The following is a 24,723-nucleotide window of genomic DNA, read 5'->3' on the forward strand; positions in this document are numbered from 1 at the left end:
CACTCCCAATGCAGGGGGCCTGGGTTCGATCCCTGGTCGGGGAACTAAGATCCTACATAGTGCAGCTAGAGAAGTCCGCACGCCGTGACGAAGAGCCTGTGCAGCCAAAATAAATAAATAAGTAAATAAAGCACGTTCCATCATTTCCATAATATCCTACTGGTTACACGGGTCAGCCCAACTGGTCAGAATTATTGGGAGCCATCGTGGAGGCTGGCTACTGCAGAATCAGTCAGGGTTCTTAATTACAAGTAACAGAAGCTAAGCGGACTGATTTCAGCAGAAGGAGAATTGATTGAAAAGACAAGGAGGAACTCGCAGAATCACTAGCGGGGTTGGGGGACCAGGCTAAGAAAACAGGCAGGAGGCCAGGTGGCTGGGCACTACAGCCGAAAGCACGCCATGGGAACAAGCCAGGCCTGGTGCCCCTGCCCTGGCTGATAAGAACTTTGGGGTGTCCTGCTTCTTCAGGTGCTTACTCCAGGTTCAGAGTCTGAGGCTGAGCCCAGTCACTCGCCCACATGTTGGAGATGGGAAGGGTTAGGATCTGGACCATTTGTCTTCTGTAAGGGGAGGTGAGCACTGTCTCCCACCAAGATGCTTATTTCCCCCAAACATGGGAACATACTTCAGATGCAGAACAGTTGTGAAAGAATGGCAGATGTCTGCTGCAGAGATACTCATGAGCTTTGACCCAGGGATTTTTACCTCTGGGAATTTATCCTATAGGTAAATAGAAACATGAACAAGTGTATATTTAAAGGGATACTTGTTATTGCATTGTTTGTTTTAGCAAAAATAATGGAAACGATCAGGATGTCTATCAGCAGGGGGGCAGTTAAGTGCATTATGATACATCCATGTAAATAATCACTGCTAGGCAGCCAATGGAAAGTATGTGGAGGGCCCCATGACGTATTCTTGGAAAAAGGCCAGGAGCAGAGCAGCATGCGCAGTACTGCTCAGGTGTTTTGTTTTGTTTTACATGAGAGATATAAAGCCATGTCTCTGCGCATGTCAACTAAGCTGCATGAGGTCAGTGGCCAAGTAGATTTTGGGTCAAACTGCTTGTATCCTCAGCTCTTGGTGGTGCTGAGAACTAAGAAGTACATCATGCTTGTTATTTATACAACATTTTGGAGAAAGCCATACAAGAAACTGTCACCGGTGGGTTACTTGAAAGGGGAGAGAACCTAAGGGTCCTGGGTAGGTCTGGGGGGGATTTAAATTTTTTCCTTTATATGTTTTTGAACTCTAAAAAAATTTTAAACTGTAAACATGCACTGCTTCACCATTGTAAAGCAATTATACTCCAATAAAGATGTTAAAAAAATAAAACAAACAAAAAAACATGCACTGCTTTACTACTGCAACTGTTAATAACAGTTACTAAAAAAGAGAGGAGACTCTCTGACCAGAAAGAAAGTGAGAAGAGCAGTTGAACATGCATGTGGAAACTCTTTAGGACAGTGAAAGTATGAAATCCTAAATATGCAAGACTCAGGAGAAAACGAATAACATTTTGGGACACATCGTGGGGCATTCACCTGTATTCCAAGATAGTTTTTATTATTTAATTTTCTTGGTATACATCTGGAGGTTGGAAATTAAAAAAAATAATTTAAAATATGCAAGTACTTTTATAATAAAAATGTTTTCAAACACAAAAATGGATCTGTTTCCATAGTTATCATCTGAGCAGCTTTTCCTTGATGTTTGCTGTGCTCTCTGGCTCGCTCTCTTCCCACACCCTCTTCCTTGTGTTTTCTCTTTGCTTTTCAGCTGTGTACCCAACACTATTAGTTTGGGTACCAATCTGAGCGGTACTGCCCTCTCCACTGATGAATCCATCCACCTTTTTTATCCACTTTCAAATTTCTGCATCCTCCCTTCTTCATCACCTACTCTTTCCTAATCTTCTGTTCTCCCTGCTCCACAGACACCTCTGGTCCCCAGCCCCAGACTCCTTGATAACTGCAGATTTGGCATTGCCAATCAATCTCTTCCTCCCTCTGTTCTGAGACTGGTTCCTGCTTCTACCCGGTCCTACCTGTAACTTCTCTCTGTCCACCAGCTACACCTTTTCTTCCCAAGAGCCTGCCTTAACTCCATACTTTTCCTCTCTGCAGTTGCTGGTAATCACTGCAGTTGCAGTGATTCCCCAGGATTTCAAAAATCTCCTCTCTATGGGTGACTCTCAGATTTTTAGCTCTGACCCCCTCTAATCTCCTTCATTTCAAACTGCCTCTTTAAATTTTTGGATGATTGTATTAGTTTTCTAGGTCTGCTGTAACAAAGTACCGCCAACGGGGTGGCTTAACAGACATTCATTGTCTCACAGTTCTGGATGATAGAAGCCCAAGATCAAGGTGTTGGCCAGGTTGGTTCCTTCAGAGGGCTGTGAGGAAGAATCTGTTCTATGCCTCTCTCCCAGCCGCTGGTGGTTTGCTGGCACTCTTTGGTGTTCCTTGGGGTGTAGAAATATCACCTGGTTTCCTATCTTCACCTTCACATGGAGTTCTCTCCCTATGCATGCATGTCTGTGTATAAATATACTCTTTTTATAAGGACATCTGTCATATTGAATTTTGGCCCACCCTAATGACTTCATTTTAGCTTAACTACCTCAAAACCCTGGCTACAAATAAGGTCACATCCTGGGGTACATTCTGAGGTTAGCAGGCCAGCATATCTTTTGGGGGGACACAATTCAATCTATAACGATGATGTTCCAGTCACTATTGCTGTGTAACAAATTATCCCAATATTTAGTGGCTTAAAACAACTATTTTATTATACTCATGGATTTGGTGGATCAGGAATTTAGACAAGGCACAGTGAGGATGCTTGTCTCTGCTTCATGATGTCTTGGGCTTGGATGCCTGGGTGTGACTCGACAGCTGGGGCTGGCATCATCTGGTGGCAATTTTCACTCAAGTGTACGACTGTTGATGCTGGGGCTTTAGTTGGGGCTATTGATGGGGCCAGTTACTTGGGCCTCTCCTTGTTGTTTGGGTTTCCTTGCAGGATGGCACCCTCAGGGCATTTGGAATTAACCATACATCAGCTCTTGCTTCAAAAGAGGCTGTGAGCAAACAAGCTCTATAGCCTTTATGGTCTAGCATTGGAGTCATCTCATTTCACTTCCACCACGGTCTATTGGTTACAAGGGCTTGAGGGGAGGGGAATTAGACTACCTCTAGAGAGGGTAGTGGCAAGGTTCTATAGGAGTATGTTGAACAGATGTTGTTGAACAGATGTTGTTGTATTTTCTTTAGAAAAATACATCTGTCACAGTCGATCAACCGGTGTTCCTTACAAATTAAATTTATTTTGAGCTAAACTCTTACTCCTCCCTCCCCCCAATGATCTATTATTTTCAACTTCTCTGCTTCTATCAATGTTACAATAAAGCTGAAACTTTGTTATTATCCCTGACTAGGGCAGGCAGAGTCTACTGCTGTAATTTTACAACTACTATTTGATGAAACATAGGAGAGTCAGAGTGAATAAAAGAAGAAAAGCGCCCTTCCTGAGGAGTAGGTAATCATGAATTTATTTGATTTTATAGGTATTTTTTGAGTATCTACTGTGTACCTGGACAATGCCAGCTGCTGAGGATGCAAAGTTGAGTAATGCAGTATGTGTAATGGTTAAAAGCATGGGATTCCATTAGCTTTTATCATCACCATCATCATCATGCCTTAAATTTGTTTCCTGCTCTCTGAAAGCTTATACTTTAGGGCTAAAATTATGGCTAAGGCACTCTGGAAAATGGTTTGGCACTTTCTGACAAAGTTAAACAAACATTTGCCACATAACCATCCATTTCATTCCTAGGTATTTACCCAAGTGAAATAAAAACCTTTGTTCACACAAATACCAGCATGGGAACATAGCAGCTTTATTCATAATCTCCCCAAATGGAAACAATCCAAATGTTCCTCAACTGGGGAATGGATGAACAAATACAGTGCATACATACAAGGAAATACTACTCAGCAATAAAAAAGAAGAAAGTACTGAAACATGCAACAGTGTGGCTGAATCTCAAATGTATGATGCTAAGTGAAAGCAGCCAGTCTCAAAAGGCTACATGCTCTATGGTTTTATCTATATGACATCATGAAGCAAAATTATAAGGAGAGAAAACAGAACAATGTTTTCAGGGGCTGGAAGTAGGTGTTAGGGCTGACTACAAAGGATCGTTGGGGGAACTTTTGTGGGCAACAGGACTATTCTGTACCTTGATTTTAGTAGTAGTTATACACACCTGTATAAATGTGTCAAAAGTTGCAAAGCTGCATACTAAAAATACTAAATTTACTATAGGTAAATTATACCATATATATAATTTTGTATATGTATATTTTATACATATATAAAATTACCAGCACAGGTGGCATAGCGTCAGAGTTGTGGCATGATAAGCCACATCAATAACACATGATTTAGGCTTTTAAAGATGAGCGGGAGTCATGCAGGTTGGTGAGAAATGGCGTAAGTGTTGGGAATGGCATCATGACAAGAGGGAACAGCATGTGCAAAGGCTAAAACAAATTAGCATATTTGAGGACCTTCATACATGGGCATATCCGGAGCATTAAATTAAGGGGACAGAGGAAGGGGAGGGGAGCAATGTGGGTGATTCTAGAGTTCAGCAGAATGGGACTGTGAAGGATCTGTTCAAGATTCTGTGTTTATAACAAGCTTCCAAGTGAGGCTGATACTGCTGGTCCGTTGATCACTTTGAGCAGCAAGAGACAGCATAAAGGTCAAGGGAGAACGTATTTCTGAACGTAGGGAGTGGTCAATCACAATGAAGACGGGAAAACACTAAGTCAAGATGAGGACTGAAAAATTCCAGTTACCTACCTGTAGGTTGATGTGTCCTTAGAGCAAGCAATTGGTGGATGGGTCAGTATAGAAGCCACATTAGAATGGTCGATGATTGCTTGCCCGGTGTGGGAATCAGGAAAGTGCTTATACACACCTCTTTTGTGCTGTTTGGCTTTGAAAGGGAACAGAGAGGTAGGGAGGTTGTTGGAGGGGGAATTGGAGTTTTTAACATTAACTTTTAAGATGAAAGACATTTGAGTATTTTTAAAAGCTAATGGGAAGGATCCCATAAATAAGTAAGAGGTTGGAGGCACAAGGAAAGAACGGGATGACCTGAGAAGAGTAGAGCTGCCAGATGTACCAAATAAAAATACAGGGTACCCGGACTTCCCTGGTGGCGCAGTGGTTAAGAATCCATCTGCCAATGTAGGGGACACAGGTTCGAGGCCTGGTCCAGGCAGATCCCACATGCCGCGGAGCAGCTAAACCCGTGCGCCACAACTACTGAAGCCCAGGCGCCTAGAGCCTGTGCTCCACAACAAGAGAAGCCACCGCAGTGAGAAGCCCACGCACCGCAATGAAGAGTAGCCCCTGCTCGCCACAACCAGAGAAAGCCCGCGCGCAGCAACGAAGACCAAACGCAGCCAAAAATAAAGTTAAATAAATAAATAAATAAATATAGAAAAAAAATACAGGGCGCTCACTTAAATTTGAATTTCAGGAAAACGATGAATAATCTTTTAGTGTAAGTTATGTCCCTGATATCGCTGGTGGCCTGTATTTCATTTGGCAACCCCCAATTGGGAGATTTTTAGGTCAAAGAATTATAGTCCCGGATGCACTAGGACGGAGCTGGAGCTCTAAAGTCCTCCCCTGCTGTCACATTCCAAGAATCTAGAATGAATTCTCAGTTTTTCCGGCACCGTTAACAAGCAGACAAACTGCTTTGAACCTCAGCTTTTGTCACTTCCCTATTTTCTCTAGGATGGCAAACGGGCAGGAAAATGCTGGATGAAAACCTGTTTAAAAGTTCTGGTGTGGAAAATCAGCTCCTAAATGATGCAGAGCTTTTTGAACTGCCAATGGGCTCTGGATTGGGCGCAGAAGACGGTGAGTCACACGGCGCTTGGCCCAGCTCCAGCTCTGGACACCAACTCTACTCAACTCAAGGGCAGGCAGGGAGCGCCGGCCAAAGGACTCGTAGGCGCTTGCGCCCTGCCGCGGCCCCGCCCTCCTCCAGCCTGACATCCGGGGCTCGGGCAGGGGCGTGCCCGGGAAAGAAGGGAGGGAGGCTGCGGAAAGGAAGGATGTCGTGGGAGGCTGGAGAAAATGGGAGGGAGGGGAGGCGGGGCGAGGGCAGAGCAGGGGGCGTGGCGAAACGAGCACGCTGTCACGTGACGTGCGTGGGGACGTGTCGGCCATCTTGTGTTGTTGAGGCTGAGGACTGACTTGGGTTCTGAGAGACTCCCTGTCCCGGACCGCAGGTAACCAGTGACTCGGTCTCGCTCCCCAGCCCGGCTGCGCTTCGCGCCCCGGCTCCGCCGTTCCGCCTGGGTCTCCCGGGCCTGCCGCCCGCGCTCGCCTCCCCGCCGCTCTGGCCTGACCCGGCCCAGCCGCATGGACACCCCCAGGCCGCCCGGCAGTCGCGGCGGCCGGCTCGGGCGTCAGGCGAAGGGACAGTTCAGGTGCGGGGTCGGAGTGACTCCCCGGCCGGGGGCAAGCCGGGCCCGGGCGCGTCTCGGCTGCCGAGCTGGAGAGCCCCTTCTTCCGGGGCCCGTTGGCATCGCCGTGGGAGCCGAGGAAGGGAAGAGGGTGGTGGGATGGCCAGTGTCAGGCCGGCTTGCTTAGGGCCAGAGGGCTCGCCTTCTACTACCTGGTCCTCGGGGCCAGCCACCCGCCCAGCCTCGGGGTGCCCGGCGTAACAGCTGCTGCGGCCAGACAGCTGTTCCTGCCCGCGCTCCTCCCCACACCTGGCCTCTGGGAGATGCGCCCTTGCCTTCCTCGCCGAGCATCTGCACTGGGGAGATTCCTTCCGTGGCGAGAGGACTGGGTCTGGACCAGGCCTGAAGCCAGGTGGATCCATGATCGGAACCTGGGACGGAGGTTGGGAAGGTAGAACCCATGGCAGCTTTGGGACCCGAACATTCACATTAGGTTGAAATGGGCATTAGCCTTAAGTGACAGTATTTCCCCACGAAGCACTCAGAATATTTCAGTTTTGTGGCTGAAACATAAACCAAGCGATCAGAGAAGGGGGGGTGTCAAGAAAGCAGGTTGTGTGACTGTGTTTGGGAAGCAGTAACGTTGCTTTGCATTTATCTAGCACTGTTGTTTTTGTTTAAATTTTTTCTTTCCTTGAAAGAGCACTTAAGCACACCTAATTTCTCTGTAAGAAAGGTAAGTATTTCAGTTTAACTTGCAAGAAATTGAGGAAGGGGCCAGAACCTGTGAGCAGATTCTTATCCAGTGTTGTATACCTTGGATTATACTTAGTCAATGTTAAATACCTTGGATTATAGGCAGTTTTGATTCCCAGTTTGTATGCATGGAAGATATTCTTTCCTTACATAGTATTTCCTTTTTAGAATCTAGTGATTTTCTAGATTAAAAAAAAATTGTCATCCTTTCTGAACATTAACTTTCATCTTTCTAATATTTGCAGCTCTGGCCTTTCAGAGTTTGTTTTGGTTAGAACACAAAGCGTTGTCTCATTTGTGGGTGTTTTTATGTGTTTTAACTAGTGTAGCAGCTTTCAGAGTGCTCAAATTGGAATATGTACTTTCCTGTTACATCAAATGTTACCTCAGTAGAAGACACTAGGAAAAAAAAGTAAAAGTGGTATGTATCTGGAGAAATGTCACACAGTCTTTTTGACATTTACTACTGGGGAATACAATGGTGATGGTGGTGATTCACTAGAAAAGAAAGGACTTTGAACCTTTTCTATACCGGACAAAGCATTTTTGGATTTTGAGACTGAAGAGGGAGAAGGGACTATATGCTTCCATTCATTTATTCTTTCATTTGTGCATTTGTTTGAAGAATATCGAGATCCTACTACACTGGTGGGTGCTGGGAGCAAAACAGACCAAAAATTCCTGTTTCCATGAAGCTCATTCCTAGAGAGATAAATACATACTTAGGTAAGATATATAGTGTAGTGATAAGTGATGTGGGAAAAAAATGAGACAGGGTAATAGGATAATAGGGAGCTGGGGGAGGGGTTAATTTTAGGAGGAGTGCCCTGGGAACGCCATGGGGAGAAGCTAATATTTGAGGGAAGACCTGACACAGGTAAAGGATCTATTCCTGTGGCTCTCTGGAGGAGGAATGCTCCAGGCTAGGGAAGCGAGGGCAAAGACCCTGAGGCAGAAACTGAAGTGGGAGCAGATCGTGTGTGGCTGGGAAGAGTATGGAGGCTAAGCCTAGCCAGAGAGGCATGATCACTAGGGAACCTAGTACGAAGTGTGTACCCAGCTCACTGGTTCTAAGATGAGTGGGGTTATTCAGTTGCCCTGGAGTCTTCTTCCACACCTCTTTCCTCCAACAGGACACCCTTCCCCTCCCCCAATTTGGAAAATTCAGGATGCTCATATAATGTATTTCAGGAAATTGTCATGAAATAGCTTTCTCAAAAGTAAAAGTTTTTAAATGAGATTGATGATAAAAGGAGTTTTCAAAAGAAATTGCTTTCTAAGAAGAGGATCTTTGAATTACTTCAGAATATTTGAAAATGTAGGGAAATGAATTTCCTTTGAAATTTAGACACAGGTCATTAAGGAATATAACCTGGAAGAAGTGTATTAACTCACGTTGTTTTTAATGGTAAAGAATTCCTCTTAATGATTTCTGTGTTGTCCAGCCTAGTTTTAAGTTCCTCAGGGACTGTTCAACTAACTTGTTTGTATATCTTTTATAGCATTTTACATGTGTAGAACTTTCTGTGCTGAGTTTTTTATTCCTCAGCTTTGACCTTTCAGACTAGTTCTTCAATTAATTTTATACTAGTAGACTTTTTCTTGGAAAAAATTTTTTTATGATTTTCTTTCAGCTTATCTCCATATTCTTATTACTGAGCTTTCATAAATGTTCTCTTTCATTTTAATTCATCTGAGGAATTTAATATTTTGGCTTTGAAATGCTTTTGTTGGTGAGTTGCATATATGAAAAAGAATTTGTCTTGGCTTGCCTGAAAATCAGGAGAAGTTAGGAATTGCGACTTCAGGGTGTGAGTGGAGCTCCTTGGCCAAGAGGAGGCATAGTGATGCTAGTGAGGAGATAGTGTTTTAACGAATTGCATTTCTCTCTCTTGTTCCTTTGGTGAGTTTTTGAAATCACAGTTCCAAATTATAATGTCTTTGATGTCATATCAGCTCATTTGTTCTCATGACTCTGCGTTTTAGTATTCCATATGTCTATATTTTTGTTGACCTTCACACTGGAAGATGACACTATTGATAGTGATTGCTATCTGGGAGAACCATTTTGGGTGACCAGATTATTACTGTCCTGTTTATCCTTGCCCTTCTAAAGGATCTTTGATTTGTTCCATTTTTTAAGACTGACTTCATTTGCCATTCTCTGTTAGCCCCTGACGACTAAATTTTCAGTACTGTTTTATTCTATTTCTTATAGATTATAGTGGGACCAGTCTCATTAGGTTGAATCTACAGCCTATGTTGGTGTTAATCCAGGTATATTAGAGGCAATTTCAATGTCTGTTTTCTTCAGCAGTTCTAATAGACTTAACATTATTTGGTGATTGTTGTAAAACTCTGAACCCAAGTTTTTTTTTCGTCCTTAACCCCCACTAGGATTTTATGGTGATTAAGTCCTAATATTTCCATTCATTTTTAATGCCCTGAAGAATTGCATGTCTTTAAAAATATAAGTAGATTTTTATTCCACAGTCAAGTACTTATAGTTAGACTCCTAATATTTCTTGACCAGGATAGCATTTTATCATTTTTTATGCTCTCAGATAACTGAGAAATATATTAGATTAATTATATAGGAATACAGAATGATACCTTTGTTGGATTGCCCATAATTTTATTTGAGGTTGAGGGAGAAGAGGGGAGAGGTTTGAAAAACAAAAGGATATTCTCTTTTTTAAAAATAAATTTATTTTATTTATTTATTTATTTTTGGCTGAGTTGGGTCTTCGTTGCTGCGCTCATTGTGGTGGCGTTCTCATTGTGTGCGTTCTCTTCGCTGCTGCGTTCTCATTGTGGTGGCTTCTCTTGTTGCGGAGTACGGGCTCTAGGCGCGCGGGCTCTAGGCACGTGGGCTTCAGTGTTTGTGGCACGCAGGCTCGGTAGTTGTGGCTTACGGTCTCTAGAGTGCAGGCTTAGTAGTTGTGGTGTACGGGCTTAGTTGCTCCACGGCATGTGGGATCTTCCCGGACCAGGGATCCAACCCGTGTCCCCTGCATTGGCAGGCGGATTCGCAACCACTGCACCACCAGGGAAGCCCCAAGAATATTCTCTTAAGTGGCCAAAATTAATTTTATAAAAATAGTTTCAAAGTATGATACACTTCCTTACCTCAAGTAATTAAGGAACACAATTTTATATTTTCTTGGTAACTACAGAGTTTCATTGAAATTGAACTTTATTTATAGTTATAATAATAGGAGATACCCTAGAGCTTATTCTCTTGAGTTAGGCCCAGAGAAGAGTTTTTATTACCTAGTTCTCCCCTCTTTTGCTTCTGCTTGCTCTTATAAAAAGTAGAGTGCAGGACTTCCCTGGTGGCATAGTGCTTAGGAATCCGCCTGCCAATGCTTGGGGACGTGGGTTCAAGCCCTGGTCCGGGAAGATCCCATCTGCTGCAGAGCAGCTAAGCCCACGTGCCACAACTACTGAGCCTGCGCTCTAGAGCCCACGAGCCTAGAGCCTGTGCTCGCTGCAACTAGAGAAAGCCCACGAGCAACAACGAAGACCCAACGCAGCCAAAAAATAAAAAGTAGAGTGCAGTGGATAAAGTTGGATGACCTTTTGGACATTGTAACATGGCTACTTTTTTGAAAAATTAAATCAGAGGTGGAAGTGGCTTTTTCAAGTTGCTTTCTTGCTGTTAGTAAAATTGTCAACTTTAATTTTTAGTTACTGTTTTTTGACTTTTTAGTAGCAGCCTTCAAAGCATCATTTGATTTTAGCTAAGAAATCTCTTAGAGCTGTTGTTTCAGTCCACTCCTTGTCACTTGAAATGTCACCATCTTGTGGATTTTTAAGATATTGTCTCATCAGAGCATTAAAAGAAGGTTGTGATTTTGCAGCTGAAGGCACATCTGGAGCTTTGCTCCTTGGACGTTTTGGCACTGGTCACACCTTGGGGCTCATTGATTATTTGCATAAGATACATGCTGTATTGCCGTCTTGCTAGCTGTCATTTTTCTATCAGATATGTTAAAAAAGTTAATACCAAATCCCTGTAATGTAGTTTTGGATGAAAACCCTAAATAATCATTTCCTGAAACCCTATGGTGGTGCTCATTTTTTAGTTTCATCAGAATCACTTAGAACTTCGGTTAAAAATATATATTTTTCAGTCCCATTCCAGAGCTACTGAGAGAGACGCTTTAGATGTTAGGACAGGGTATATAGATTATAAGCATATCAGGTGATTCTAATATTTTAACCAGGTTTGGAATCCATTTCTTGTAAAGCATATTCATGATAAAAATTACGTTTCTAACGTTTCCTAAGAGATTGCTGAGTTATTTACTTTAATACTTTTATTATTTGCAGTGTTAAAAGGACCTGAATAAAGTCTGCTCAAACCTCCTGCTGTGAACCAGCAGAACTTTTGAACAGGTGAGTTTTGAAGGGAAGCACAAAGCCTGAGGGCTTATGCAAACAGATAATTTTTGCTTTTAAGGCTCCGGTTATTTTTGTCCTATTATTTCTCCTGAAGTTATAGATAGAAACAACTTCTCTGGTACCACTCAGATCCCTTATGAACCGAGAGAATAATCATACCCTTTCTGCATTGATCCTGGTGTGAATTTGTGTCTTAAATTGTCATAATGATTTTTTGATGGTATGAAACAGGAAGAGGAGTGCTTTGAGGGGAAGGGTAAGGAGGTACCTGAAGGCACCCAAGAGCAGCTGGCTTCATGAAGGACATGAACCAGAAACCCCATGGGAAGCATTCAGGAGACACGGTGGTCCAGAGAGCACTTTTCTCCTTGCTGGCTAGTAGGTGTCATCTCTTGTCTCTTTATATCTTGCTTTAGTTGTCTTTCCACACTCTGGTCTTTTCTGCTTTAACAAAAACAGAAGAAAATTGCTACTTCATTCTTGGAGCCACATAGAAACTCAAGCTCTAGTGCCACTAGCCAACTGGTTATTAGCTCAGTGTCCCCACTTCAGATTCCTGGGAGGGAAAATTTGATTGGTTGAACTTGGTCCAAATTTCCATTATTGGTCCAATTAGTGTGGCCATGGGGTTGGGGTCTTGAAAGGTCCCACTCCTAAGAGTGGGGGCAGGTCTCAGAGGAGGTGGAATGTAGCCTTTTTGAGGCAGAATCCCACAGAAGCTTCTAGATGTTTTTCCTTTTCCTAGAAAAATGCCTGTATTCTTGTCAGTTTCAATTTCCATGTCCTGAAGAGTTAAAATATATGCGTATCTTTTCGGTGAATGAGGCCTAGTAGGTCTCACCAAGCATTCTTGGAACTTCCTAGTGCAGTGTTTAACAAACCTTCTTGATTTGGGGGTTCAGAGGACCATCTAGGGTAAAGGCTTAGTAAATGAACATAAGCAAATAAGACACTTAGTTTGTGGAAAAATTCATTGTTTATTTATTTTTCATTGATTGCTGTTAAAATTTTAATTTCTGTGTACTTTTTACAGTATTAAATAACACTTGATTATGAGGAAGCCATAGAGAATTTGAAGGGTAGGACTTCTATATATGAATCTATATTCACATTATTTGAGTGGTAGCAGGGACTTTCACTTTTGGGAAAGGATCAGGGAGACAGTATAAACTTTTATATTACATGTTTTTGTATACTAGAATTATTAGGTAATATTGAGGCAGACTTTTAAAAAAATTATTTATTTTTGGCTGTGTTGGATCTTCCTTGCTGGGTGCGTGCTTTCTCTAGTGGCGGCCAGTTCCTCATTGCGTTGGCTTTTCTTGTAGCAGAGCACGGGCTCTAGGCACACGGGCTTCTGTAGTTGTGGCTCGCGGGCTCTAGAGCGCAGGCTCAGTAGTTGTGGTGCACAGGCTTTGTTGCTCCGCGGCATGTGGGAACTTCCCAGATCAGGGCTTGAACCCTTGTATCCTGCATTGGCAGGCAGATTCTTAACCACTGTGCCACCAGGGAAGCCCTGCAAACTTTTTTTTTTAATGGAGCATTTTGAAGTTCTCTTTATTTTTGTTTGTAGCTTGTATGTACTTGGTAGCATCTAATTGCTTAAGTCATTTTTTATAACTCACATCTTGTTATGTTAGTATATCAGTGTATCCAGATTTTGACGCAAAGCATAGGAATTATTAATCAAAGTGATCTATTATAGAATGATGTATGGAATGACAGACCACAGATGTGACCTCCTATGATTTTTTTTTTTTCCAGCCAAGGTTTCTTTAGCAGATTGCAGCTAAATTGATTTATAAGGTGGAAGAGTCCTTTCTCATGTTGTACATATTCTTTAATCTGGATGTTGAGGTAAAGCATATGTAGGGCTTTGTGAGGCTTAAAAAGATTTCCACACCATCAGTGTAAAACTTTCACAGGCTCTGGGCATCCCTCTCTGGAAAAGATTGGCTTGTGGTGAGATTATCAAATGATATGGTAATGTTTATGGCATTGTAATTTTTCCTTGAATAGTTAAGTGGTTGCTAATTTTATTCTCCTTTCACCAAAAGGGGGGAAAAAAGAGAAACATACATATATTGTTCAGAAGCAGTGGGGAGAATGGCAGTAACAGTAATAGCTTTTTCTTGTAGTGATATTGTGGCCAGTATGTTCTTTGGGAACAAAGCTCCTTTTATTCTAGTTGTCCTGAACCTGGAGGAAGTCTTGGGAGCTCTGGCCACTTCAGTATTGGTCCTTTGCTTGCAGAGACTGACAAAGAATTGGCAGAGGTACTGTCTTGGTACTTAATAATTGGCAAATCATGGCTCAGTCCTTGAAGAGATGGTTACATCCAGATTTCATGATTAGCCCCTTGGGAATTGAGATGTTGTTACCCAAATCGTGGCCAGTTGAGTAACTGGATGAAGCCATCTTGCAAGATCAGTGGGTCAGAGAGCCTTAATTCATGTTCTGGAATCTGACACTCTTTATGTAATCTTTCGTATTACTTCTGTCATTGTTAATGAAGTTTCTGATAGTGTGTTATGAGAAGATATACTCTTCCTCAACTAGAGAGCTCACTGTATTGCTTAAGTGAGTGATGCAGAGGGGTAGAAGTTGGAGGATAGTGGAAAAGAGAAGGAGATTGGAAAAAGGAGAAAAAGGACTTCCACAAAATGAATTCCCCTGAAAATTGCAAGGAAATGGGGAAAAAAAAAAAAGGTAACCATGCAGTTTTGAGCACTATGTCAGTATGTAGAGAAAAAGCTTGTGGCTATTAAGCAGAGAAATGTAGGTTTAATTTTCTGTCATTTACTACCTGTAACTTTAGATAAATAAGTTAACCTCTTGGAGGCTGATTTTCCTTACTGTAAAGTATATCCCATGGTGATTTGGGAATTAAAAGTAAAATGCCCAATACAATGCCTGGCACATAGTAAATAAATGGTAGCGGTTACGATTGTTATTGCTATGTAAATAGATACATTTTGATTGTAAAATGTCATCTTTATAATTTGAATAGAGGCCTTGGTGTGTTCTGTTTTTAAGTCTTCTGGCTTTTTTTTTGTTTTCAATCCAACAAATATTTGAATACCTTCTTCGTTCCAGGTGCTGGGCTAGCCATAGTGGTGAGCAAAACACCTGTCTTCATGGGACTTACATCCTAGTGGTAGAGGCAGTCAGAAGTCATATAAGTAAATTTCAAAATGTGGAAAGTTTCTCTGTCCTTGGAAAAGATACATTTTTAAAACCCTAGATATTCTTTGAATAAGTGTCCTATTTGAATCTTGGTGTTCTTGTTGTTAGGGATATTTTATGCCTCTTGATATGCTTTCCAGGGTATGTGTGTTCGTTTTATGTTAATTTATGTATTTCTTTTATTTGTCATTTTTTCCTCTTTCTCTGAGATAGATGTTCGCAACTTTTTATCTTAGGACTCCTTTACCTTCTTAAGAGTTAGAGGACCCCAAAGAGCTTTTGATTTTTCAGTTATATCTATCTTTATGAGATTGAGAAATTTAAAATGGTTTATTAATTTATTTAAAAATAGCAGTAGTTTCTTTACATGTTAACATAAATATATTTTTAATGAAAAATACCTATTTTCTAAAACATTTCTAAAAAAATTTGCTGAGAAGAGTGACACTGTTTTACCTTTTCACAAATTGCTTTTTATGACTTGCTTTGTAGAAGGCAGCTGGATTCTCACAGCTGCTTCTGCATTCAACCCGTTGCTGTTTATTGTATTAGTTGAAGTCTGTGCAGGAGATTTATCCTCACAGAGATGTGTATGTAGTTGGAAAAGGGAGGAATATTTTAAGAGCTTTTTCAGATAATTGCAGATTTTCTTTGATATTACACTAAAATTAGACAAGTAGTAGTTTATAAAGGTTAGTTGCAATGTGAAATTTGAATTATATCAGTGCACTTTTATATTACATTACATTAAAATCTGTTGGTTTATCTTGTGCATTAAATGGATATTTTATATTATGCAGTATCAAAAAAACACATTCATTAATATCAACACCCATCAGAAAAGCCGTTACTTATTGGAAAGTATAAGTACTAGAAAAACTCGTCAAGCTCATGGTAATGAATAGAAGTTTTCTAAAATTTTAACTTTTGCTTGAAAGCTCAAGTTTTATAATTGGCAACAAGTACTATCAATTGTTTTCCTTAAAGTGACAGTCTTGTTTCATTCATTTTGAAAAAAATGTCTGCTATATACCCAGGTCTGGATAATTTAATTTGTGTGTCAGCTCTTTCAAATCAATATGATGTTTCATGAGCAGAAGCAGTTAGCTGTCACATAAATGCTTTTCTTTGAGACTTTGGTGTGCAGCTGAAGTGCTTTATGTGTACTTCTCATTTCATCACGTTAAGAATATTAGAAAGCTGTGTACACAGGGACCAGGATTAATAAAAATTAATAGTTTTTACTGCTTTATAAAGGGCATTGTTAAGTAAACCTGGCTTTTTTTCCTCTCTTGTGAATATATGGCACATGGCAGTGAAGACTACTGTAGTTTGGTGCCATTAATTTGAATGGTGCTAAGGTGCCAGCAGTTTTACCCATGATTAGTGCAGTGCCAACATAGGGAAAAATGCAAAGAATATCTTAGTATTAACAGTTTTGCCATCTTGGATATCTTGAAAGTGTTTTGGGGAATTGCTGCTCTGGGGAGTGGAACATTTTTCAGTATTACATTTATATATATTGATATTACGTTGACTTTTTAAAAAGAGTTTTCAAAAAAAAAGGAGTTGTTTGAAATAGAAACTGGAATAAACATATCATTGAGGATTTTTAGATTTCAGTGAGGGTTTTTAATTCTGGGTAGATACAAATTTATTCATAAGTTGCAATCAGTTATAAAATACTCTTCTAAAATGGTCCCATAAAAATAGTCTTCTGCACCAGCGCTGTCCCACAGAATTTTCTGCTGTGATGGAAATGTTCTATAAATCTGCACTGTCAAATACTGCAGCCACTAGCCACATGTGACTGTGGAGCACTTGACGTGTGGTTAGTGTGACTGAGGGAATCGCATTTTTTAAAATGTAAAAAACCTTCACTTTTTTATTACAACTCAAGTCCTCTTATTTTTACAGGTTTTATTTTTAAGAACAGTTTTAGATTCACAGAGAAATTGAGAAGATAGTACAGAGAGCTCCCACGTATACCACACCCAGGTTTTGTATTGTTAACGTCCTACGTTACTGTTGTCCATTTGTTACAATTAGTTAGCCAGTATTGCTTATTAACTAAGTCCATAGTTTATTCAGATTTCCTTAGTTTTCCTGAGTTTATTTTTCTATGTCAGGATCCCATCCAGGACATCCCATTACATTTAGTCAGTTATCCATAGGCTCCTCTTGGCTGTGATAGTTCCTCAGACTTCCCTGTTTTTAACAGTCTTGACAGTTTTGAGGAGTATTGATTAAGCGTTCTGTAGAATGCCTCCCTGTTGGAATTTGTGTGATTTTTTTCTCCTGGTTATGGGTCATGGGTTTTTGGGAGGAAGACCACAGAGGCAAAGTGCCATTTTCATCACATCATATCAAGAGCATATACTGATTTATAACTGTTAATATTGACTGATTATCACTGTTAACATTAACTTTGATACTTGGTTGACTTTCATACTTTGTCAGGTTTGTCCACTGTAAAGTTACTCTCTTCCCTCCCCCACAAGGAACTAGATTTTAAATTTTAATTAATTTAACTTGATATAGACCCATACGGTTAATGGGTACTATGTAAGATGGCACAGTTCTAGAGAGTGTTTCTCAGTTTTAAATATTATCCAAAACTTTATTTAACATCAATTTTAATAGATTTAAAGAAAGGCAGTTTAACATAAAAGAAATATAAAATGTTAGTCTTGAAATGCATTGCTTTTTGAGGGAGGCAGTCTGCTTTTAGTAAGCTTAGTCTTTTTAAAAATTAACTTTCTGAGGTTTAATTTATATACAATAAAATACCTTCATTTTAAGTATACTTGTATTAAGTGTACATCTTGATGAGTTTTGACAAGTGTATATACTTATGGGACCAAAACCACAGTCAAGATAGGTAACATTTTCATCACTCCCAGAACTTTCCTCCTTCTTTTTTGCAGTCATTTCCCCTCTCCCACCACTGATTTGTTTTCTGTGACTATAGATAATTTTGCCTCTTCTACAATTTTATATAAATGGAATTATTCAGTATGTATTCTTTTTGGGTATGGCTTCTTTTGCTCAGCGTAATATTTGTGATGCATCCATGTTGCGGCATGTATCAGTAATTAGGTGTGTTTATTGATGAGGATATTCCAAGGTATGGTCATTATAATGGTGTTTATCCATTTATCTTGCTTTGTGGCTGTTAGGAATAAAGTTGACCTTAGTTTCATGGCAATGGGTAGTGATTCAGACTGTTTTGGATTGCAGTGTTTATTTCAACACTGTAAATTAGGAATTTAAATTCTTTTTAGGATGAGGAGAAAAGCCAACAGAGCATCTATAATTTTTTTGAAGATATTCCATGAAAAGGATAATTAACATAGAAATAAATAGTATTTTGCAAAGTTTCATATAAAAATGTGCGATCCAGAGAGATGTAGACAATTCTGGCTTCCTGGGGTGTGAGGGGAGTTCTTTGTCCGTTCTTTTTTTTTTTTTTTTTTTTTTTTTTGCGGTACGTGGGCCACTCACTGTTGTGACCTCTCCTGTTGCGGAGCACAGGCTCCAGACGCACAGGCCCAGCGGCCATGGCTCACAGGCCCAGCCACTCCGTGGCATGTGGGATCTTCCCAGACCGGGGCACGAACCCATGTCCCCTGCATCGGCAGGTGGACTCTCAACCACTGCGCCACCAGGGAAGTCCTGTCAGTTCTTTAAGATAAATGTTTAGTAATAAAGTGAATAATGGAAGCCTGATTTTGTTCCATGAAGTTTTATCATTAGTAGATATGTGAACAGATCGTATTTTAAAAATTATTTTTAAAAGTTTGCATGTTTAAAAATGAAGACATCTGGTATTGTCATACAGATGGGTGCAGAAGGAAAATGTGTTTTCTGCTATAATAGATGGGAGGAGAATTTCCTTTTATTTTTGTACCTTAAAATTGTTTTTTTAAACCGGGTTAACGTTCCAAAGAAGTTAACTTTCTTTGACATTTATGTTTGGGCTGTAAAAATATTTCAGACGGGAGGTCTTATGGATGTTAAGATACACACTGTTGTTAAAGTAATTGAAGAATATTACTGCAAATTATGGAAATAGAAAAAAATCATTAATCCCACCTCATGAACATTTCTTTATTTTTATGTTCTCTTTGTCTATTTATGACATAGTTGGCCCTCTGTATCCACGGGTTCCATATTCTTGGATGTGGAAGGCTGAGTGTAAAGGATTTGAGCATCCCTGGATTTTGGTATCCACAGAGGGTCTTGGAACCAGTCCCCCTCGGGTACCAAGGGTTGACTGTATGTATAATTATACTTTTGTGTGCAGACATTATTGTACCTGTAGTCTGTTGAGTGAATGTGCTGTTTTTACAAGATTGCTTACTGTCTTATACAATTATAAGTGATGTGCTATATGTGGTTCCCCTCTCATGGTTGGACCTTTTCTTTTCATTGTTTCACTTAGCCTTTTTCTGAAGTTTGAAAAAAATGCATCTGAGACCTACATATTTTAGCCTAGTGACTGAGTCTTGGTTCATTTGAATGTGGACTTGTTTATGGTCTTAAAAGAGTCGACAGATATACAGATTATTTTATCAAGATAGTGGTACAAAAATTTTTTAATGACAGAAATTTAAGTAGGGAGTGAATTTAATATTTGTTATCAGAAGATTTGCATTTAAAATAGTTTTGTTTCATGTCTATTAAAATATTTTTAATCGTACTTGGTTTTTTTCCCTCTAGCTAAATCATTTATGGTTTATTTTAACCTTTTTAAAATTGAGGTATAAGATATAGTAAATATGTGCACAAATCTGAAGTGTATAGTTGGAAATTTCTTTTTAAAAGATTTATTATTTATTTATTTAATTTATTTTTGGCTGCATCAGATCTTAGTTGCGGTGTGCGGGATCTTCGTTGTGACACGCGGGCTTCTCTCTAGTTGTGGCGTGCGGGTTTTCTCTTCTCTAGTTGTAGTGAGTGGGTTCCAGGGCACGTGGGCTCTGTAGTTTGCAGTGTGCGAGCTCAGTAGTTGTGGCATGTGGGCTTAGTTGCCCTGCAGCACGTGGGATCTTAGTTCCCTGACCAGGGATCGAACCCGCGTCCCTGCATTGTAAGGCACATTCTTTACCACTGGACCACCAGGTAAGTCCTTGGAAAATTTTTTACATGTGCATATAGTTCTGTAGTCACCACCTAAATCAAGATAGTGAGCATTTCTAGCACCCCAAAAGATTCCGTTGTCTTCTTCCCAGTAAGTAGTCCCTACTTCCATGGTGAGCAGTGTTCTGACATCTGTCAAAATTGATTATTTTGCCTGTTGAACATTATAGGAATCATATAGTATATATTCTTTGGTGACTGGCTTCTTTTGCTGGATACAATGTCTGAGATTCATGTAATATTGTTGCAGTTATCAGTAGTTGGTTCTTTTCTTTTTTGTTGGTGAGTATTTTGTTGTGTAAATATACTACAATTAAAAAAATTTATTTTGAGATAATTTCAAACTTACAGAAAAGTTGCAAAAAATTACTTAGACTTTCCATATGCCCTTCACCCAGTTTGGTCACCAGTTCTTTTTTTTGTTTGCTTTTTGTCTTTTTGTGGTATGCGGGCCTCTCACTGCTGTGGCTTCTCCCGCCGTGGAGCACAGGCTCCGGATGTGCAGGCCCAGCAGCCATGGCCCACGGGCCCAGCCGCTCCGCGGCACGCGGGATCCTCCCGGACCGGGGCACGAACCCCCGTCCCCTGCATCGGCAGGCAGACTCTCAACCACTGCGCCACCAGGGAAGCCCACTAGTTTTTTTTTTTGGTCGTGCGGCATGCTGGGTCTTAGTTCCCCGTCCAGGGATTGAACCTGTGCCCCCTAAAGTGGAAGCACAGAGTCCTAACCACTGGGCCGCCAGGGAATTCCCTGGTCACCAGTTTTTAACATTTCCTTGTATTTACTTTATCTTTCATTTTCTTTTTTCTTTCTCCTTATATGCAATATGTATGTATATAATTTTTGATACAATTTTAAATTTATGTAATTTTTTTCTGTTCCATTTGAGAGTTCATTACCGACCTCATGCTCCTTTTCCTCTAAATATTTTAGTGTTACCTTGTAAGAATAGGAACATTCTTGTACATAATCACAGTAAAAATTTCAGAATCATAAAAAAGTAACATTGATACAATACCATTGTCTAATCCATAGCTCCTATTCAAATTATTCTATTTGTCTCTTTAATGTGTCTTATAGCATATTTTTTGCTGGTTCAGGATGGAGTTAAGCATCATACTTGCACTTAGTTTTTATATCTCTGTAGTCTCCCTTAATCTGGGATGGTTCTTCAGCGTTTGTCTTTTATGACATTGGTATTTTTGGTGACTGTGGTTGATTGATTTTATGTCTGTCCATTTGGGCTTATCTGATTTTTTTTCAAGATTAATTTCAGTTTATGCATATTGTTAGGAATATAACATAAGTGATGCCGTGTTCTCCTTAGTGTATTACATCAGGAAACACATGGGGTCAGTTTGTCTCATTATTAATGATGTTACCTAACTCAGTAGTAGCCAGATGGAAGAGATGCATAGGGCAAGGTATGTGGGAAGGGATGCAGAGCTTCACAGCTCTTTGGTGTGCCATCGTTTCCACACCTTCACCAACCTTGAAGCTCTCCTGTATTTGTTTAGTCATTCATCTGTTGATGGACATTTGTGTTGATAAACATAATAGACAAATGTCAGGTTTTGGTAGTTATGAATAAAGCTACTATGAATATCTTATACTCTTCTCTTAGTAGAAATTTTCCTTGCATGTATGTCTAGCAGTGGATTGTGCGATCGCTGGATAGGTGTATGTTTAGATGTAATAGATATTACCAAAGTGGTTGAACTAATTTGCAGGAGTGGAGTTATTAATTTTGTGTTATCTTTTTGTTGTTGTTGCGGGGCTGTGCTGCACCCCACGGCTTGTGGGATCTTAGTTCCCCAACCAGGGATTGAACCCTCGTCCTCAACAGTGAAAGAGCAGGGTCCTGTCCCCTGGACCGCCAGGGAATTCCCCAGTTTTGTGTTACCTTAATCCAGATTTGGCTAAGATAAAAATGGCTGTTTGTTGGAATGGGCACAGAACTATTTATTTGGTACATGTGAAGAGTGCTAGAGGAGTAGCTCTTTTTTCCGCTTTTGGGAAAATAGAGGTTGGGAAGGTGGAGGCAGATTCAGGTTCCTTGGTGTTCATTCTGTGTTAGTCTTTTTTTTTTTTTTTTTTTTTTGCGGTACGCGGGCCTGTCACTGCTGTGGCCTCTCCCCCAGCGGAGCACAGGTTCCGGACGCACAGGCCCAGCGGCCATGGCTCACGGGCCCAGCGCTCCACGGCATGTGGGATCCTCCCGGACTGGGGCACGAACCCGTGTCCCCTGCATCGGCAGGCGGACCCTCAACCACTGCGCCATTAGGGAAGCCCTCTGTGTTAGTCTTTTGACAGACCACATGCATGGTACCGGTTGGACTTCATTCCAGGTTTGCCGTAGTTTTTTTCTGGGTAATTTTTACATACCCATGTAAGGGAGATTTGCAGTAGTAGATACTGTTTATAAGAAAGATTCAGGGGGTTTTCGAAGGAGTATGTGTTTTGAATTGTTAGTATAATAGTGGTAGCTAATCAGTATATCAAGACTTCTCCTGGGAAGCAATATCGGGAACACTTTCAGAGTAAAACTTTCATAATTAGCCATTATGCCGGATTTTGATTCTGCTTTGGCTTCTCCTGGCTGTCTTTGTCCAGACAGAACTTACTACGTAGATCCATAGCTTGCTCATGTTGATAGTGATTGCGTGTGCCCAGAAGACATCTGACTCCTCAACACAGTGCCAGGTTGTGTGAGGCCAGGGTCTCCCTTTTCTTTGTTGCAAACCCAGCAGTAAGAAAAGGCTAGGTTGGTTTCTTCTCTTTCTTCACCCTTGAACATGTACTCATGTACACACAGAGTGATAGATGAGGTCCCAAAGAGGAGCTGAGGATGTCAGGAAAACTAGAAAAATATACAGAAAAAAAGAAAAATACTTATATACTAGTAATCAGAGATAAAATAATTGCTAGTGAGGAGTGATTTAGCTTAGTTTTTAAAAAGTTGACAAAAAGGCCAGATTAAATAAAGTTCACTGTCAGGCACAGGATGCAGTTTATTGAAGAAGACCAACTTTCTGGTATTAACTGCAGAAGAAATATATTACTTGAATTCACTTATAAGGAATTTTGAATAGTGGACAAGGTCTGAAATAGCAGGTATGTAGAAATATTCTCTCAGCTGTTTTTAAGTCAACTCTATTTAAAATTTGAGGGTAGACCTTTCTCTGAGGTCCTTATCCTTAGAATTGGAGTAGCCAAAGGAGAATAGAGGCCAAAATAGGGAGGTTGAGAGTGTTATTACCTCTCCATGTGTTAAACTATTCAAAGTATGTTTTTCAGTGATGTTAAGGTAACTGAAGCCCATCTTGCCCTGATAATTTTACCTTCCCTTTATCCCTCTTAGGTTATCAGTACTGTTTTCCTGCACAGTGGTAGGTGAATCAGCAGACAGCATCAGGATCTTCATCCTCTTCCATTCACATGCCTGTTCTGTTTCTTTACTCAGATGACCATTCAGCCTGAAATGCTCCTGTTGTCTCTATGTAATTATTAATATCTCTTTCACACAGACATTTTCTAGCTTAGATGATAGATTAGGTATAGTCACTTTAGCCATTGTTTCTCCTCCTTTTTGCAAAATCTCTTTTCCTCTGAAGTTCATGCTGTCTGACAATACAACTGTCTGTTCCCCTCGTTATCAGATATAGACCCTGGGGCATCATCCTTCATTTTCTTCTTTATTCTCTCTGCCATTATCTGGAAGTTACTTCAGAGTCCATAGGATGACTGATCCAATCTTCCCAGGCTCCTGGTTCCTTGACTTACCTCCATCTCTAATTTGTCTAGTGCTTTCATTTTTATTCCTGCTATACTTGCTTTTTGACATTACCAACATCTCAAATTTGTAAACTATCTTCTGTTTTTACTTCCTTCCTCACTGTGCTTCAATCACACTTTTGCCAGCATCCTCCACTTTGCCCTCTTTTTCTTCCGTTTACTGTGTTGACAAAATCCTAACCCAGGTTCAGTCCTGTTGTCAGCTCTCTCTGCCCTCTACTCAGGCTGCTAAGTTGGAGAAAGAAGCCCACAGCCATGCAGATAGGTGCCATCTCCATCTTGATTGGGCCTTCAGAACTAGTGTAGCTAGCTGTAGTGTGGTGTCCTGGATTAGATCCTGGAACAGAACAAGGACATTATTGGAAAAACTGGTTAAATCCGAGTTTAGTTACTAGTGGTGTACCAATGTTGGTGTCTTAGTTTTGACAAATGTACTGTGGTAATGTAAGTTGTTTATATTAGGGGAAACTGAGGGAACTTTCTGTAATGTCTTTGTAACATTTCTATAAATCCATAATTATTCCTAAATAAAGTTTATTTTTTTAAAAAACAATACTATTGTAGATCACAGCAGCTAACTTTTCTTCATTCTTCTCAAACCTTACCCTGTCATCTGCTCTGTCATTTGCCTACTGCTTTGAGAAAATTGAGGCCATCAATGTGAATTCCCCACAGCTTACTCTTCCTCCCCACCTCCCCAAAGAAAACCCCACAAAAATAAATTTGCACGTATCTTAAGTCATTTGGACATACTTTGCTCTTGTCACAAGTGGATAGGGATAGTTTTTTTCTCCATTTGTTCTCTGAAGCCCCATCCACCCTGCCTTCTCAGAGCTTCATTTCTATCATATTTTTATTAAATTGTTTTTTACTTTTTAATACTATTAGTACTTTTCCATTAGGATATTTTCATCTAAAATAAAAGGGGAAATTTTC

At 40.4% G+C, this 24,723-nt stretch overlaps 1 protein-coding gene across 4 annotated transcripts in view; it reads left to right on the forward strand.

Moving 5' to 3' along the window:
* Window positions 1-6,264: 6,264 nt before the first annotated feature.
* The window catches only part of GIGYF2 (GRB10 interacting GYF protein 2), a 126,199-nt gene continuing 107,740 nt past the window's right edge, over window positions 6,265-24,723 (forward strand). For 2 of the 4 annotated variants that reach the window (XR_014326274.1, XM_082840840.1), the window contains exons 1-2: window positions 6,265-6,323; window positions 11,592-11,655. The gene's annotated coding sequence lies outside the window, so the exon portion shown is untranslated. Of the gene's footprint in view, window positions 6,324-11,364; window positions 11,656-24,723 lie in introns of those variants that run through there. The other 2 variants (XM_082840842.1, XM_082840841.1) reach the window with 2 other exon arrangements.

This window comes from Leucopleurus acutus, assembly GCF_964270905.1.
Source record: "Leucopleurus acutus genome assembly, chromosome: 6".
Lineage (NCBI taxonomy): Eukaryota > Metazoa > Chordata > Mammalia > Artiodactyla > Delphinidae > Leucopleurus > Leucopleurus acutus.